The sequence below is a fragment of the Manis javanica genome, chromosome 6 (genome assembly GCF_040802235.1).
Source record: "Manis javanica isolate MJ-LG chromosome 6, MJ_LKY, whole genome shotgun sequence".
In the NCBI taxonomy this organism is placed as follows: domain Eukaryota; kingdom Metazoa; phylum Chordata; class Mammalia; order Pholidota; family Manidae; genus Manis; species Manis javanica.
The window spans coordinates 114,632,220-114,650,660 of NC_133161.1; the positions used below are offsets into that span (position 1 = coordinate 114,632,220).

Here is an 18,441-nt window from a genome sequence, read left to right on the forward strand (position 1 = left end):
GCACTAATTTGAAAATACCAGCTCTGTGTGCCTCTTCTGTCCAATGCCAAGCAAGGCGCCTTGCTCCAAAAATACTCAGAAAATAAATGAACATTTCCTTCTGGGCCTTTCAGAGTGCTTTGTGCTTACCAGGTGCTAGTGCCTTGGTCTTGTCCCCTGTAACCTGTCAGTGTTTATTATCACAAGAAACAGAAACTAGCTCTTGCCTATTTAAGCAGAAAAAGAATTTGTTCTGAAGGTAAGTTACAGAATCTCCAGGAGGTCTACAAAACTGGGTTTAGAGGTTATGTAGACCAAAATAACACTTAAAATGATGGCACAGAGCCAGTCCAGTAAAGACACCTCTACTGCTGTCACCAGGTCCAGATTCTGGAGCTGGCTCCCCTGACACCCCGGTGGTGGTCATGGGGTGTTGCTGACTAGAACGTCTGCCACTGGGGCAGAGTCTGGGTCATGCACCCATGCTTGTGCAGCAAGGATGTCTGGCAAAGGAAACACTTGGTACTTTTAATCCTATAGTTGGGGTGGTCATTGCCTCATAATGTGGGAGAGCCCCAACATAGGAAAGAGGTTCAGATGGCAGGGTTCCCAAGGAATGGCAAGTGCCCACTCCACGCTATAAATGAACGCCTTTGAATTCCAAAATAAGTCTGAGCAAGAAAGTACACAGAGAACACAGAGCAAACACGTTTGCCTTTCATCTTGTCTGTATGACTAGGTGTATAGTTCATCTTGTCTGTATGATTAGGTGTATAGTGCCACTTTATTTTAGAACCCGGACACGTGCTTATTTTGTGGCCATTCCAAATACCTATCATTTTGAACTAAGAATTTCAAGTACAATCTTAAATAATTAAAGAATACCTGGAAATAGACTCTTTTATTTAACCCAGCAGTGGTCACAGAGTAGATCCACTTATTTTAAGTGATGATTAATTATCTAGGGAATAATTATTAAGTAGAAAAGAATAAGGATAGATACTCATTATAAATCAAGGAAATGATGTACCACAGTTATTTGTTACGTAAGTGCTACTAGGCTGATTAGACATTGGCAGATTAATGTATATCGCCTTGAACTCAATTTAAACTGCAAAATCAAATTTAGGAAGTGCTTTTAAGGTCATGTGAGCCAACATCCTACCCAATAAAGGCATTCCTTCTTATTATATCCCTGACAGGTGGCCCAAAATGCATCACTTTGAATACAGTGTGTTATATTGTTTGTTTCTGACCTTGATATGCACTCTATTCACCCATAAACTCAACCAAAGACAGCATTAATTTATTTTGTACTGTTGGTTAATACTCAAGTGAACTAAAACTATTTTTTACAACCCAAGTTGTTGTTAAACTAGGTTCCATTCCCTGTCCTTGGGTAACTGGTTTTAGAACCTACATGAAGCCAACATGTAGTCTTTTTTAAATACAGTCTTAGTTTCAGCCCTATACTGGGCTAAGGTATAGTAAGTTCAATCTGATTGTCATTCAAATTCACCAGTGCTTGGAGCTTTGCATTATCAACAAACCTGATATATGTATGGTCAAAGCATCTCTGAGCTGTTGGTAAAACTGAAGAAATGTCAGGGACAAGGGAAGCACTCTGAAGCAGGCCAAACAGAAACCACCTTCTATGTTGGCTTTCACATCTGGGAACGGTCTTGGGGTACAGCTGATCAACCCAGTGATTAGACCACATCGCATACCTCATTTTTGCATCTCACCCACAAATATTACTCAAGAGCCTCGTTCATAAATGTGTCCCAGAAGGACTGTGTAGATACAAAAATTTGATGAGCCTGGCTCTATTTTAAATACTCTAGGTTACCTATAATTTAAAGGAATAATAGGAGAAATGTTTGATACAAAGCAGAACTCTTGAGGGAAGCAAAAACTGTAAGCCAATCCTGTTTTACAAGTCTTGATTTTCATATACTGGGTTCATATACTGGGCTACACACATATTATATGTGAGACAGAATATGAAAGTCAAAATTCTATTAGGTATTTTAATATAGCCTTTTAAAATTATAACTATCATATGCATAATAAACATTTTAATTAAAAGAGCTTTAATATATGTTTACCATTTTAAGAGGATACATGATTAATCTTTTTTATTAAAAACAATGGTTTTAAGTTTTTTGCTAATTCACATGGATTATAAGACCAAAGAGAATTTGAATTTAAAGTATCAGTGTTCTGTGGAACATAGAATCTCCAGAAAATCTGGTTTCCAAATTCTGAAGGGTAGAACTTTCTTCTAAAGGAAAAAAGAAGAAATGTACTTGTATAGTGAATATTTTTCAGAGATTGATTCACATTGAAAACATTCATAATGCCAACTGATTATGCAGGAGAAAAAGCAGGGAACATAGTTTATGATGTCTTCATATTTGCTAAACCAAAAAGCAATTGTGGGGTAAATAAATTATTAGTTTCATTGTGAATGAAAACTTCAAAACATATGGCAGTTTTTCACCATATAGTTGTACAAGGGAAATAGGAAGGAGACTTATAGCAGCAGGAATAAGCTCTTATAACCAAGCATTCTAATTAAACAAGCCCTAATCTCAATAATTAAAATGGAAACTACATTTAAAAGCTATGTAAAAACCTTTGAGTATGCAGTCATTAGCTTGTTTGAAGGCTGATTTTTTAAAGGGGCTTAATGAGCTCTCCTTAAGCATTTACCACAATCATCTGCTTTGTACGATAAAAGCAAAAAATCAAAAATAGCAAATTGTGAATTATTTTGATGGTATCTGAATTGGCATGGAAATACACACAGACAATATACAAATTGTCTAATTACATTGAGAATGAAGCTATCCCTTAAAACAGTAGTAACTTTTATTTTATAGACAGGATAAGGTTTACTTTATAGACAAAGAGGATTGGAGCTGCCACAATATTCTTTTTTAAAATGTGCATTCTTCCATTTTATAGCACAGAAACTGATGTAAAATAAAACCTACTCATGGTCAGCATAAGTAGCCAGAGAGTTAAAAGCTCCTGGGATGCAAGAACACACTGTCTTCAGATTCTTTAAATTCAGACTATTTTCTGAGGACTTTAGCATATGAACTGAGCACACAATTTCAGTTAAAGCTCTCTCTGGGTGATAGTCCACATAAGTTGTCATTAGAGATCACTGCAGTAAGCCTTTCTTTAATAAGCCATGTCCGTGTGGAGTCTTGCTGAAAATAAAACCTATGGTCTAATTGCCTTGAAATTTTAACAACTTCAGTATGTCCCTGATCACTTTCTTTCTTATATACGCTCAGAATTATAAGGCAAGACATGTGTGGCAGATACTACATGGAGAAACAGTATGCATACCAGAAATAGAACTGTTTTCTGCTCTATTTTAAAGGGTAATCTTTTGATAAGAAAGACTCTACTTCATTATACATTTTAACATACAGTAATTTTTAAGGTTTTAAGAATGTATTGTAAAATATGAAGTGAAAATTTAAACATACATATGGATACTCAAACATATGTGTCTTTTCTGAAAATTGCCCCTAAGATAACTAGATTTGCTGACAGGAGTACAATCCGGAATGGTACTAGGCTATCATTTGCTTGAGATCAGCAAACTGGGATCAAGAAATGAGTTAATAGTTCTCTACATGGACTGCACGGGTTTCATCTTCAGTTTCCCTGGAAACTTGCTATACTGATCGATAGTGAAAGGATCTGCTGGTCCTCAAAGACACAAATGTAAGTGGTGTGCTATTTTTTGGAACTAATTGCATTTGGAACATTCTGAGTAGGTACTCTCTGGTACTACAAGCATATGGCCATTTTCACATAGTGCTATTTCTGTAAAAATCTACAGTCTTTCCATCATCAGAATCTGCTTCTAAATCAGAAAATGATTGAAATTTAATATCTTTCCCTACTTGAATCAATAGATTTGCTAACACCAAAATGCCTACTTAACTTATTTCAGGAATTTGTGCCAAAAGCAACTGAATATTGATCAACATCTCAAATATTACAATTAAATACCTTCTTTTATAGGTATTATGTGGTATTTAATGATACCACATAAATACTGTACTCCATATTGTTTGATGATTACTTTTTACCTAAGGAAATCAGGACGGTAGTGGAATAGAGAGGGGCACTTTGGGTATTAAAGGACAGGCCAACAGCTTTTTTTAAATGAATGAAATGCATTCACCCAAGTACCATTTATCAACGCCAGCACCTGAACCTTTTCGGCTCCGTTTTCCATTCCCAACAGCAACTATTTGAAGTCTGTTCTTTTAGAGTCCCCTTATAACTTTACTCTTTCTTAGCAGACTACTCTGTCCTCTGAGGCCATCAGGTAAAATCTTTCAACTTTCAGTTTCACTCCACTAGGTATACATGGGTTTCTTTCCTCCTTCCCCTCTGTGTAAGAGCTGTCTCTTTATCCAAGGCCAGACCCGTCAAAACTGCTGGCTGCCTCAGTCTCTAATGGGAGCTGCCTGGCTGAATTCAGTGTCCTTCCCAGACTCCTACAGTGGCATGGCCAGTCTTACATCTTACACTTTGAGACTTGCCCTGCCCACTTAATTTTTGTATCTTTGGCACCTCTCACTAAGCCTAGCAAGCAGAGGTATTCAAACGTTATGTGCTGAACTGAAAACTTACTTTTAAGCATGAGTTATTTTCAATGGCTTGTACCAGAATTGAGGGTATCCCAGATTGTCTGCAGAACAGCATATGATTTCTGCTCCATTTTATTTTTTCAACACATAGTGACCCAAAAAGAAGAATGAGAAGTTTCCAGTGACTAGAGTTATCAGATAAAATATGGGCTGCCAAGTTAAAACTGAATTTCAGATAAACAATGAATAAATCTTTTTTAGTGGAAGTATATCCCAAATACTGCACAGGACATGCTTATACTAAAAACAATTATTCATTGTTTATCCAAAATATAAATTGAATGGGTAATGTGTATATTTGTTTGCAAAATCTACCAGTGCTTCTTTAGAAATTCTTAAAGGACTCAAGGAATAATTCTTTAGAGCCCTTGGAGGTTTTCATCCAAGCTCTGAAAACTTCTCAACTGGCAGATTTTATGTATATTAATACAGCTGGATTTCTTTCTGAGGATCTCAGTAACATGCTGTAGGAAATGTTGTTTATTACATAGAATTTTCACTTATTTTGCTAAGTTCCCTTCTAATTATTAGAATTCCCTTCTAATATATCGAGCAATACTTTTAGCACAAAGAACACCATAATGTTGCTCAAAATCCCTTAAAAAGCTGATATTCATGGGGTTATTACTATGCTTAAGTCCTGGCTGCATGTATTAATAATTAACAATTTTTGAAATTTTTTCTACTTTTAATTAAACCAGCAAAACACAGTATGGGAAATAAATAAGTCTTTCATTGTGGGATTTCATTTCTTCATTAATCCAGCACAGTGAGCCATGCTGTTCTCACTCACAGGCTGGGAGAAGCAGCCTGCCAGGCGGAGGTGGAGCCTGTGATGTAACTGCAGTGGGGCTTTGCTGGAAAAGCCTTCCCTAAATGTGAAACATCTGTACACCCAAGTGCTCCAGCTTCACTCTGTATGGGCTGGCAACAGACAAGAGTTGTCTCTTTTAGAGCCGTGTAAATCTTGGAGGCTTGGAATCTTGCTCGGCATAGGAATTCCTCATAGGTCATTTAGAAACATACCTGTCTCACTAACGGAGATAACAGCAGGTTTCATCTGGAAAGGGTACCACTTTAGAGTAGCAACTCCTTTGTGTGCCAGTTTCCTGATTAATGGTGATGGTGCAATGGAAGTTATAACCCAAAGTGTAAGGAAAGATGCCCTACAGCTGGTTCCAGTCCTGAAAGTTCCCTACATCAATATGTTCTTCTTTCAGTGTTCTTGACAGTAATTACAGAAAAGACATTCATTTGTTATTCCCATGAAAGCATTAAAGAGAGAGAAATACTTCCCAGTACAAGAATGTGCCTCCCTCAAAATTCAACTTGACTGATCTTGGATTCAACTTCTAAGTCCTCTGTAACTACCCGCTGTCTCAAGATGGTAATGAGTTAAGACGTTTATTCCACACAAGCACACAACCTGCTTTCCACCATATTGGCAGCTCCAGTTAAGGACGTTGTCAAGCTACCAGCACAACACGCACACACTGCAGAGATGCAGAACAATGCCTGGATGCCTGCCCAAAACTGGTCTCTCCAAATGACAGACTCAATTTATGGTACTGATCTAAAACTCACTGGGGGTTAGCAGCGTATGTTTCCTGGTTGCTGAGGGAAAGGGGTGCAATTTGGAAAGCTCAAGGCACGGGGCTTTCACCTGCCTGTGCAGAGCAGCAAGGCTCAAAGCACATTCCTTAAACTTGATCTGAAGCAAGACAGCCTGAGAGGTCATTCTTGAAATATTCATAAGGTGTGTTACCGGACTCGCCACTTAGACGCGGGGCAGAAACACGGAGAGTAGGAGCAGCCCGCACCAACACTTGGAAAAAAGGCACTTATAACATCAAGCCCCCGCCCCCATCACACTCCACTCCACTGTTCTGCTTTTCGCAGCTCTGTCGGCCGTCGCTCCCCACCCTCCAGTCCAATTCTACCTGCCCCGAGAAGAGGGATGCTCTAGTAAGTGAGGAGTTTCCCGGCAGTCGGAGGAGCCACCGGGCGCCGGTCCCTCTGACAGATACTCTGGGAGGCTGTGCGGAGGGTCCACCGCCATTCAACCCGCGGCAGTACACGCCCCAGGGACTGACACCCGCGGGACGGGGTGGGGGTGGGGGGCCGGCTCGGGACCGGACTGGCCTCTCGCCCCGGCCAGGCCGCCTTTCGTCCCCGCCTCCTATTTTGCCAGGTACATCTCCAGACCCCTCATTCAGTCGCTAGGTGACCCGCGCCCGGCCCGGGATGCAGACAGCGTCTTGCGCTGATTTGCAGCCCCGTGGGTGTTAATTTCGGGAGGCGGGCTGGAAGAAAGGATTACGGTCCTGGGTGACCCCCGAAGCCCCTGCACCGGGGCACTGTCACTTCCATTCCTATCCCCTCTGCTCACAGCCCTGATATTTCTACGGCGCCCCAGACGCCGCGCAGCTAGCCCTGTGCCTGCGTCCTCGCCACCACTTCTCTCCAAGGGCATTCGTTCCGTGACCCTCTGCTCTTCCCGGGTCGGCCCCCGGCGCCGCTACCCACCCGGACTCCGGCGGCGACCGAAAGCTCAGCAGGTCCCGGCACGCGGCAGCGGGGTCCTCCTCTCCGCCTTCCCAGGCGCTTCAGCTGCGCGCGCGGCGGAGGCGACCGACGGCCGGACAGGGGTGGCCGCGGCTGCAGCACAGGCTGCGGGTGCAGGGGGCGGGGGCGGGGCAGGAATCTGGGTCGCGTGGAGCGGAGCAAGCCGGGAGGCACCGGAGCGGCAGGCTGCGGGGAGGCGGGCAGAGGTTTCCCTCCGAGCGCGACGCGGGCGGCGACTGAGCATGCCCAGTCCTGAGCCCTGGGCGCGGGCACGCGCGCGGGGACGGGGGCGGGGACGGGGGCGGGAGCGCGGCCCCCGGCGCGGAGGCTCGGGGGAAAGGGTTAAATCTGCGGCCCTGGCTGTGAACAGAGTCAGAAGTTGGCCGCAGTGGCCCAGTTTAATGACGCCTGAGTCGACTGCCCGGAGGAGCCGGGGACTGGAAGATGGGGAACCTCGGGAGACCGGTCAGTGGGGCTCCCAAGGAGTCTTGGAATGAGACGGTGCGTGTTCCTCGTCCCCTGCCTGGAGAGCTGTCCAGAAGTTTTTCAGCTCAGCTCGAACCTATGAGGCCTCACTAAGTGATTCCCCCATTTCAGTCATCCACCCCTCGCTTTCTTTCTGTGCCTGGGAACCTTCCCCCTGCCCACCCCCCAGGGATGCCCAGGCAGCCTCCGCCGTTCCGGACTCTGGGACCAGTCAGGTCAAGTTCTCAAAGAGCCAGCTTTTTAATTAGGTGTAATTGAGAGATCGTGTCAGTCCTCCCAGGTCACATATCTGCATTTCAACCAGGGCTTCAGAAACAGTATCTTAACCCTAGAGTTAATTATAATGGATGAATAATAGACACCGTGGTCTGGGGTTATTTGGGGAACACTGCATCACAGTGTAGTAGGACTGGCTTAGAACTCACTGCAGGTGCACAGTTTTGGAGATCTATGCCTTTTTTGGTACTGTACTTCTTGTTTGATGAAGAATATTTTCTCTAATCAAAAAGCTTATGTTAGAGGCAGCATAGGGTTAGGGAAGGAGTATGAGCGTTGAGGTCAGTCTTGATTTCAAATTTCATTTACCCCTCAGGTAGGTTACCTCGCCATTCTGTGCTTCTGTTTCCTCCTCTGTAAAATGCAGGGTGGTGACCCCTCTCTGGGCTGTTGTAAGGATTAAGTGAGGCTTCTGTGGGCAAAGCACCTGTTACCAAATGTGCTCATTAAGCAAGTCTCTGCAGGTTCCACTTCTACTACTCTGTTTTTATGAAACGTTGGGTTAGAGATAATCCTTAAATGGTGAATATTTATGGTGTTCCCTCTTCACATCAAATAACCCTAAGCTTTCATCTTTCTCAGTTTTTATCATTGTTAAAAGCATTAGCTATTACCTTTCTCCCAACTCTAGTTTCTTCATGGTACCTTGGATAAACCTCTTGGAGAAGGCAAGACCAAGGCCATATATGCTTCCTCTTTGGAGGGAAAAACTTTCAGGAGAGATTCACTATGGGGCAAGTGTATCCACACGACAAAAGAATTTCACTCCATTGTCTTTTAAAAGTAGTTTAATTTACTTGTATTCCCCTGTGGTTCTTGTTTCACAGTTAGTCCATAGAGTGAGGCATGCCTGTATGCCTTTTCACAAATAATGTCCACTTTTTAAAGTATGAGTGTTCAAAAAATAAACTTTTCATTATCCCCCAAACATACCATGTTCTTCATAACACTTTGCCTTTATTTATGGTGTTCTCTTCTCTTTACATTCCACTTTATGAAGTCTACTCACTCTTCAAGCTCACCTTCTTCCTGAAGGCTTTCACAAACCTCAAGGCAGAGCTAATGCACTGCTGCCTGACATCAGCACATAGAGCTGTCACAGCACTTATCACAGTCTATTGCTATTGTTTAGCAACGTAAAACAATTTGCAATATCTAGTATGTGCAGGCACTGTTGTTCTAGGTTCTGGGAAAACAACAGTGAACAAGACAGACAAGGTCCCTGCTCCTATGCAATTTAGTTAGTCTGAAGAGTAATATACATTTAAACAATAAATAGTCACCAAGGATACAGGTTAAGTATTTTTTGTCTCTGTTATTCATCAAACTAATTTATAATGTCTTGATTCATCCTTCCAGAAACATCAATAAAAATATTAACATTGGCCTTAGGCCGACCAAACTACATGGACATGGACCCCTGTCAGTTTGTTGTTGAACCAATGATTTAAAATTTTTATTCCTTTCATTGGACCCCCTCAGTTAAAATGGTCTCAATCCCAATCCTTTCTAGGTAGGTACCTGCAGAGTGAAAGGTGATGGCAGAAGGCCAGAAAATTTAATCCCCACACCAAATTATTTCCTTTCTTTAACCTCAAGAAATAGTGTTCCTCCAATAGCTGGATTCAACATGGATTCCCAGATCTCTATGCACCCCAACATCTCCACCAGGATTATGCACTGCTCCCAACACCTCACCTGCTCACCACCTTTGACCTCAATTTAAAACAAAAGATATTCTCTGCTGTACATCATTTGACTGCTTGCATCTGTCTACTATCTGAATGATATGCTTTTCTCATTCAACAGTAAGAGAATGATATGATTCTCTTATTGTTTGAGTGTGAGACAGACGTGGCACCACTTAGAGCCAACTTTTCCATAGCATATTTGTACACATGTATATCATAGCAATCAGTGACAGCCTTTTTTCTTCCAAATATTTAACTCTAGCACAGGATCTCATTCATCCTTGTATTATAGAACTTAGCAGACAACCAATATGCAATAGATCCTTAGTAAGAGATTCTGAAATGAATGAATGAACATATACAAGTTCTCAACCTTTCTTGATTCCTGGGAGAATAGTTACTTGCTAACTGGTCTTCCTACTAGCCCTAGGATTAGGCTCAACTTTACCTTTCCTAGTTTATTAATTTCCCTCCACTTACAAATACACAGGTTGCTACACTTCAGGGTCTATAGAGCATTGTAGAAGAAAATCTTAGCCATAATTCAATACAAATTTGTGTTTTAGCTAAAGCCACAACTTATCTATAAATCACTATCACTATTGCTTCCTCCAACCCACAGCAATTATCTGTAATTTTTTTCCTCTTTTCTACCTACCCTATCCACCATGTTTTGAACAGTACATCCAGCTCTCCTCACTGCATCAGGGAAGAGCGACCATCAAGTATCACTGCTCTAGGAGTGAGCTTATTATGTAAATACATGCTCCACCCTCTTTCCTCTTCCTTTCAGTCTCAGTGGAGTGGATATTATCTTTATTTTGAGTGCTAGTCTATACCAATAGACTGTTCTCTTCCATTTTTATTTCCTCTCTTCAGCTGTCACCAACTTCTGTCTTTCTTGACTCTCTCAACCATGTTCTGCATTTTTTAATAACTTACCCAGAGTTTGTTCGGAAACCTAACTTGATCCTAATGCCCTTTTAGGATGTCTAAAAAAAATATCTGATGTAAAGTTCGTAGGGGTCCTTTAAAGAAAACTCATCGACTCTTTGCTCTCTCCAGGCATTTCTTTTGTGCTTCATCATGGCTGCACTAACAATGGCCAAGCTTGTAAGTGCACAAAGATGTGTGACCTCATGCTCTGCATAACTGAAGCAACTTTCCTAAATACTCCCGTCATCAGGCATCTTTTATCTTTTAGTATAGTACTAGCTGTTGTTCAAGGAAAGCTGTTCTAACATGCAGCTTAGCAGTTCAGGGCAATAGACTTGTTGGATACTAGTATGTATTTGGATTAATCCAAGAAGTCCTCATGGGCTTCCAGACTGGCAGGGATCCATGTCCAGGTAGTTTGGAAGCAATTTATTGTTTGAATGAAGGAGGTAAATTGTGCAGTGATGTTTGCTATAGCAATGTTACATAATGTTAAAGTACCAGCCTGGAAATTAATTCACCACTTTCAGTTTTATCTCTGAAGGGAGGACGATAATAAGAACATCTACCTCACAGTGTTGTTGGCAGGATTAAATTAGTTAATGATTTGTAAAGTGTTTAACATAGTGACTGGCCCATAGTGCTCAATTAATGTAATCCATGACTCTAGCTGCATCCTTTTTGGATGAAAAAAAAAACCTTTTTAACAGATTACCATGAGATCAACAGAAGGAGTAGTTGAAGAAACTGAGATGATCTGATGCAGCCTTTAGAAGTACTGATCTGAGAATCCACAGAGGAGGAAGCTGTGCCTCTCAAGCCTGCTCCAGTTACAGCAGTGGGGCTGAGGAGGGAGGCGAGACCTAGGAGAGGCTGTACTGTCATGGGCTCCACATTGGCTCATTACGAGTGACACAGAGCTTGGGACTTTTCCAGGCAGGCGGGTACACTGTCTTGCTCAGGAGATCTCTCGTTAAACACCATCCTTAGGAATTTATTTGAATAAAAATTTCCCCACCCAGAGGTTTCTTCCTTTAGTCAGGTTAGATTGAGCAATGAGCAAGTAGGAATTTCCTGCCTGATCACTTTGTGGGTGGGGTGGTAGGCATGACCCATGTATTTGTAATCTAGTTCTGGTCTTAAGTGTTGTGTTAACTTGAAGAATTGCTAGCAGGAGATGTGTGCATTGTTTATATATTGGCTTCAAAATGAAACTAGAAAGGAAACTTCTGGGTTTAAAAAGTATTAGGCCTTGTCTCATTTTGCTTAACTGATGTGTAAAGTTTAGAAATTAGTATAAGGCCACCTTGTTTTCCAAAAAATTGATTTTTATAGGTCCATGGAGTTCTGGGTATAAAACTGGAGTGGCAGTTGAATCCAAAATGCCTATTACTACCTATAGAGATAAAATTGTGACTGAGATATCTGAGTTAATCATAATGCTAGAGAAGGCTTTAACCAAATAAACTAGGACTCTTAGACATGGTGCTATGACAATTCTCAAAACATGATCTGAAGAAGGCTTTCCAGTGGCCTAACAACTGGTCGAAAATGCAATTCATCTAATAATCATTTATTGAGCACCAAGTATATGTAATGTACTATGCTAGACATTAGGGATACAAAGATGGATAAAACACTGTCATATTCTTGTGGAACTCATATCCACACACACACACACATACAATGTGGACTTTTTCTCCAGGTTTGCTTCCAATATAGCATTAAATCTCTGCTAAGCCTCCTTCTCCCATCTCAATCACACAGTCAGACTCCTCTGTGCTTGGGTTTAAGATGGTGTCATTTCCCGATGACAATGCAGGCCAAAAACATATGTGAGCCCCAGTGCTCGAGCACCCACTCCTATTACTGAAGTTCAAGGGAGTTTCATTAATCTCTGAAAGATGGCTAATTTTGCAGGAATCCATAGGCAAGACAACTGGTGTCAAAAACAAGGTAAAAATTGAAATGTTTTGTGATGTATGATGCTTCTGCTTGGACATTTTAATGGGCCCGTCCTGCAGTGGTTCTTACTGATGGGCAGCCTTGAGCCAGGGCACTGACATTTAATAGATGGCAGCATCTAAACCAGAATATATTTTTAAGGAAAAGTTTACACTTTTGAGGGCTGTTTCAAAGAACAATCTAGTTTAATGAACGGGAGACAATTTAGGCTTCAATGGGTCTATGAAAATCAGGCTATGAATCAAATTGAGAAGCTATGTAATTTCTTCCTGAAAATTCATGCTACTTAGGTGGAAGTGAAACCCTCTGGTGAAACTCTGAAAGGCCAAGTTATCTGTTTTGATGCCAAGATAAACTTTGCGGATAATTCAAGATACCTACTAAAAGATGTATTTGCCATGGACAACAAATTACAAATGCATATACTGAAAATGGTATGTTCTAAAATACATAAAACTAAACTGGAATATCATTTGCTTTGTAAATAGTGTTGGACTAGACATGCTTCCATATGACATCATTTCCCTTAATGGTCAAAACCCAGTGAACTTCATGGATCATAATAGTGGTATATAAAGGAAGCTGAGGTATATTAAATATTTAAATTGCTCACTGTTGATTCTAAGGTTAAAACCACCCTCAACATTGTTTTAGGTGGAATAGTAAAGTTTGCTATCACTGCTGATGGCATCGTCAAAGACTGCTGAGAACTACAACTCATGGTTCTGGTGGTTAGCCTTGAAGGAATCAAACTCCAGGAGTCTCAGAACATATTCAACAGGATTCAACTCCCCATCACTTCTGGCTTTGACTTGGAGGATGCAGTCAAGAAGGTTGTGGCCATATGGCAAGGAAGTGGTTCCTTTTTCCTAACCCATTGGGGATAGAAGTCTCCATTCCTAGAAAAAGGGACAGTTTTTATCATACCTGGAAGAAAAAAGTTTGGCATTTGAAAAAAAACAAAAGGTGAGTGAGGGGCAGGAGTCATATGGAAAATTTTAAATCTATACTTTTTCAATATAAATATCTAGGTATCCTAAATAGTTTTGATTTTGCACATAGTTTTCATTAAAATAATTTTCTTATGTTCTTTATCATGGCAAACCTCTCAGTGGACAGCATTTTGCTGACTTTTGGGAGCAATAAATGTGGCCAGACAATGTGGATATAGTGAAAAATTTGAATCAAGACAGTTGAATTAAAAGAATTCTGCTGGAAATGTAGTCCACAATAATAAAAATAGAGATAAAAAAACTCAGACAAAACTACATATAAAACAGCCTTGTTCATATTAAACTTTGAAGGGATATAACTGAAACATAACAAATAGTTATTACATAATATAACATTATTGTGTTTCTTATTCTAACACATTGTGTATTAATGGGGTTGCTATATTCCAAAATATTTTCCAATGAAAGATCTATGTTTATTTCACGTATGTATTATACGATTTGCCTTAATCTTGAATATACCATTTACCTGACAACCCACATGAAACCTAAAGGATTATTTGTGTCCATGGAGCAGAAGATTCATTTTTATTTCAAAACTGTGAAAATCTATATAATTAATTCACTTTCAGTTGAGATGAACCTGAAGATCAAGTTTGTTATAGATGTTGGTGCTTTAAATTTATTTTTTCTTCATAGCCTACCAGCTTGTTGTTGAAAGAGGGAAGATATAATAAAGTAAGCATAGCTTTTTCTATGATATTTATGTGGTAGAGAAGAATTTAAGGTTTTGTTTAAATGTTGATGAAGATTTTTAAATCTGTTCATAAATTAAAATTCCCTATTATGTGACCTAGCAAAATTTCTGTCCTGTGAAGCAAAAAAAGTAATCTTTGTGATTATGTACTTATTTTAATAAGTCAAAAACAACATATTTCCCTCTTATTTTGGACTGTATTTTGAATAAATAAGGGATGGGTGAACTTGATAAGTAGATAGAGAAAAGGATGGATGGGCAGAAAGATGGAGAGGAGAGAAGGTAGGAAGGGTGAATAAAGGAGTAACATGGAAAAGACATTTATCCAGAATTTTCAGAGACTTTACAGATTTCAAATATTTTCTTCATTGTCAGATTGTATTTCAAATGATGAGTCTCGATTTTTGGTTCAGAAAGTATGCTACCATATACATGGAGATGTTTCTCCTAATACTTTAAAATACAAACTGAAAGAGATGATCACCATTACACCTTGTCTTCATTCCACATTTACTGAGTGCTATGTGCTAGGTTCTGGTGGGCAACGGAGATGTGACGATGAATAATGTGGAGTCTGCCCTAAAAAATCTCACAGTCTAATAGCAGAAAAGGCATGGAGACATAAATTTATTATAAAAGAGTAAGTGATGGTCTATTTCTGAGGGATGTGGACATATTTCTGATGGAGCCAATTGGAAGGAGTGCCTGTGATATATTTTAGGATGTTGTCTTGCCAATGGGTTTAAGCCCCAGGCAAGTTCACTATGGATTCAATGAGACCAAGGAATAACAATGGAATGTTCTTGGAGTGAAAGGGTTTATACCCAACTTTACTTCCATGGTGGCAGGTCAATCACTAGAATCCTGTCCACTCAGAGTAGGTCTGCATGCAGTAAGCCGGTCTCTGCCTCTGGGCCTCTGGGCCTCTCTACCCCCACAGCCATCTCAGTCTCTGTCCTTGGTGCTGCCACCACTCCAGTCTCTGCTCTCCTGCAGCTGTGCAGCAGCCATGCCACCGTGTCACCCAGAGCACTGGGCAGAGCTCTTTATATAGAGTCAATAGCAATGTATTGTCCACACATGTGTAGTGAGCTAGCCAACCAGGGTCAGGTGAGAATCCTGACAACAGGAACCTTCACTTTATCCACATTGCACTCCTCCAGGATTCTTACCTCTCAATCTATGTGCCCTCAATCTCTGCAATGGTCCCTCTGCAAGGAAGCTGGAATGTTGTAACCAAATTCCATAATAACATAATACAATATACAAATAACAAAAATTATAACAAATTATAATAACTCTCCAGCCTGAGGAGGCCCATTGCCACAAAGTGGTCATCCTGGCTGTATTCAAACAAGTTCTACTCAAATGAGTTAACCAAAAGGACCATGGTGGGCCTTACAATGCCCACCTTCTCCAGCCTCTCCAGCAGAAAGTCTTGCAGACACACAGTCCAGTCTTGTTGCTTTGTCTCTGCCTTCTGCTTCATCCTCAGTGGCCAGAACTGCTGCTCTGGTTTCAGTTGTTGCCACAGCTCCAGTTAAGATTCTACTTGACTTTCCATCCAATTTCTTCCTGTCTGCTCCTGCCTTTATCAAATCAACCCACATCTGGGTCCTTGTGAACTTCATGGGTTCCTTTAAATTCTTCCTTTGAGTAGCAGACCGTATTTCCTTTTGTACTTTCATTGCTTGAGCCTGAGGATAGAAGCAGAGCATAGAGTGCTCCACGACCTGGGGAGGGGGCTGTACTTCTTGTGGAGGAACCTGAGGTTGCCAAGTCTTTATTTTCTTTTGGGCTTTTCACCAGCTTTCAACCAGGTGGGGTTTCAACTGAGGAGGGGCTGATGCCTCTACCCCAACCTGTTCAGTGGACCTCCACTCCTCCTCCATTTCTGGGGCTGACGGCACCACTACACCCTTTACCTGCCCCATGGCACCTGGCACCCTGCACCCAGAAGTGCTGCTTCTCAAACTGCTGCTCCTTCCAGACTACCACGACATCCTTTACCATTTCCACAGCACCTCATAGTGATGCCATTTTAGTCAACAAAAATTTTTTTACCTCCTCAATGGCACCTCGCTCAAGTTCTTGTGCTGCCTCTTCTTGTGCTTCCTGAAGGAGGACATCTTTCTCCCTTACAGCCTTTCTCAATATTGTGAGAAAAAACTTCCCACCCTTCCCACTGCCTCATGGGCACTCTGTTTCTCATAGGAATTCCCTATTTTGCTGAGGGCCAACTTTACTGCCTCAGGTGTCACTTCCACCCCTTCCCAGTGTTGGGGTGGGGCCCAGTCCTCTAGGAGGCAAGCCACGTCAGACCACATGTCCAGTGTGGGACACTTGGATGTCTCCCCATCCATATGCAGCCCCGCTGAAACACCCTTCCCATGAGGGCAGCCTGTTCTTTTCCTTGGTCAACAATGAATCCTGCTGACATCGCCAATTATCTTGGGTTTCAGCCCAAAGCAAGTTCACTATGGATTCAGTGGGACTGAAAAATGACAATGGCACGTTCTTGGGGTGAAAGGGTTTATTACCTGGCTTGTTCTCCTGGGGATGTGGAAGGAATGCCTGTGATATATTTTAGGATGTTGTATTGAAAGACCTACCTCTTTATCCACAGAGGTGTGTGATATATCTTTCTTTAGTATGTCGAGGAATTTTGTACACACAACATTCCAGGGAAGAGCATGCTTCCTTTTAACTCAGTGGCATATTATGAGTGCCCATTTATTCATGCAGCTCATCTAAAAATCTGTAGCTTTACATTTCATGGAATCACACATTTAAGTGTATTAGTCATATATACAGCAGCCTGGAGTGATGTGCCTTTGAATGACTTTTCAGCACTTAAAATTCCTCATAAGAACCAGGCTTACCTGTTCTTTCTTTTGTTATTGCAGAAAGGGCTTCTTCTATGAAGCACCTGTGGATAAAATGAAGGTTCCTCTGGCCAGGATTCTCATCTGGCCCTGGTTGGCTAGCTCACTACACATGTGTGGGCAATATGTTGTTATTGACTCTTTATAAAGAGCTCTGCCCAGTGCTCTGGGTGACACAGTGGCATGGCTCTGGGTGACACAGTGGCATGGCTGCTGCAGGGGAGCAGAAACAAGACTGGAGTGGTGGCAGTGCTGAGGCTAGAGACTGGGATGGCTGTGCGGGCAGAGAGGCCCAGGGGCAGAGACCAGCTTGCTGCATGCAGACTCACTCTGAGTGAATGGGATTTTAGTGATTGACCTCTCAAAGTTGGGTATAACTCTTTCACCCCAAGAAAGTTCTACTGTCATTTCTTTGATTACATTGAATCAATAGTGAACATGCCTGGGGCTGAAACCCATTGGCAAGACAGCATCTCCCAAACTCAAAAACATATGTGAATTCATGATCCATTAACTTTCTTCACTTCAACAATAATTTCATGAGTACCTACTATAAATAAGACACATTTCAAGGGGAGATTCCACATATTTAGGGCCTAAAATTTTTTGAAGTGTAAGGATAATAAGAACAGCTGAAGATAATTTTTTTTATAATGATGAAAACAGCTAACACCTCTAACTTGCTCTATGTCCCAGGCATTATTGTAAGCACTTTGCGTGTTAACTTAAATAAAATGACAGGGGCTCTCATGTTTCTGGCTTGATTTCTGTGGACTTGGGAATAAAGGAGATGAGAAATTGTGTTTGCATGTGCAAGGAAATAAAGTTTTCTTTTAAAATCCCCATTTGCTAGATCTCTTCAGCCAGTGTTTCCTGAGAGCCAGTATAAAAGGAGATGCTACAAATGGCAGGGTTATCAACAATTTTTAAAGGCCAACAAGCAGCCAAAGATAATAGGGAGAACTTTTGAGGCTCAGGAGCCACAAGTAGGTGAACCAACATGTCTTATTTACAATATCCTTTTATGAAATTAAGAAGCATTCTTAAACAGAGTATTCAATATAATTTTTCTGTTCCCTGTTCTGCTATTGTCTCTTGTGGGGAAGCTGGGGTTCCTATGGCCAGGATCTTCACTGAACTTAAACCACTTGATGTAACTGGCCTGTTGTGAGGCTACTGTTTCCACACCTGTAGGCAATAAGCTATTATTGCACTATACAGAGAGCTTGGCCCTGTGCTCTGGGCAGAGACAGAGATGCTAGT

At 41.3% G+C, this 18,441-nt stretch overlaps 1 protein-coding gene and 1 pseudogene across 1 annotated transcript in view; one reads left to right on the forward strand and one right to left on the reverse strand.

Annotated features, from left to right (window-relative positions):
• The window catches only part of ELMOD1 (ELMO domain containing 1), an 84,792-nt gene extending 77,503 nt beyond the window's left edge, over positions 1 to 7,289 (reverse strand). The window contains exon 1 of the mRNA XM_017641932.3: positions 7,191 to 7,289. The gene's annotated coding sequence lies outside the window, so the exon portion shown is untranslated. The remainder of the gene's footprint in view (positions 1 to 7,190) is intronic.
• A 5,233-nt stretch (positions 7,290 to 12,522) lies between these two features.
• LOC140850049 (succinate--CoA ligase [GDP-forming] subunit beta, mitochondrial pseudogene) lies at positions 12,523 to 15,986 on the forward strand (annotated as a pseudogene).
• Positions 15,987 to 18,441: the final 2,455 nt, after the last annotated feature.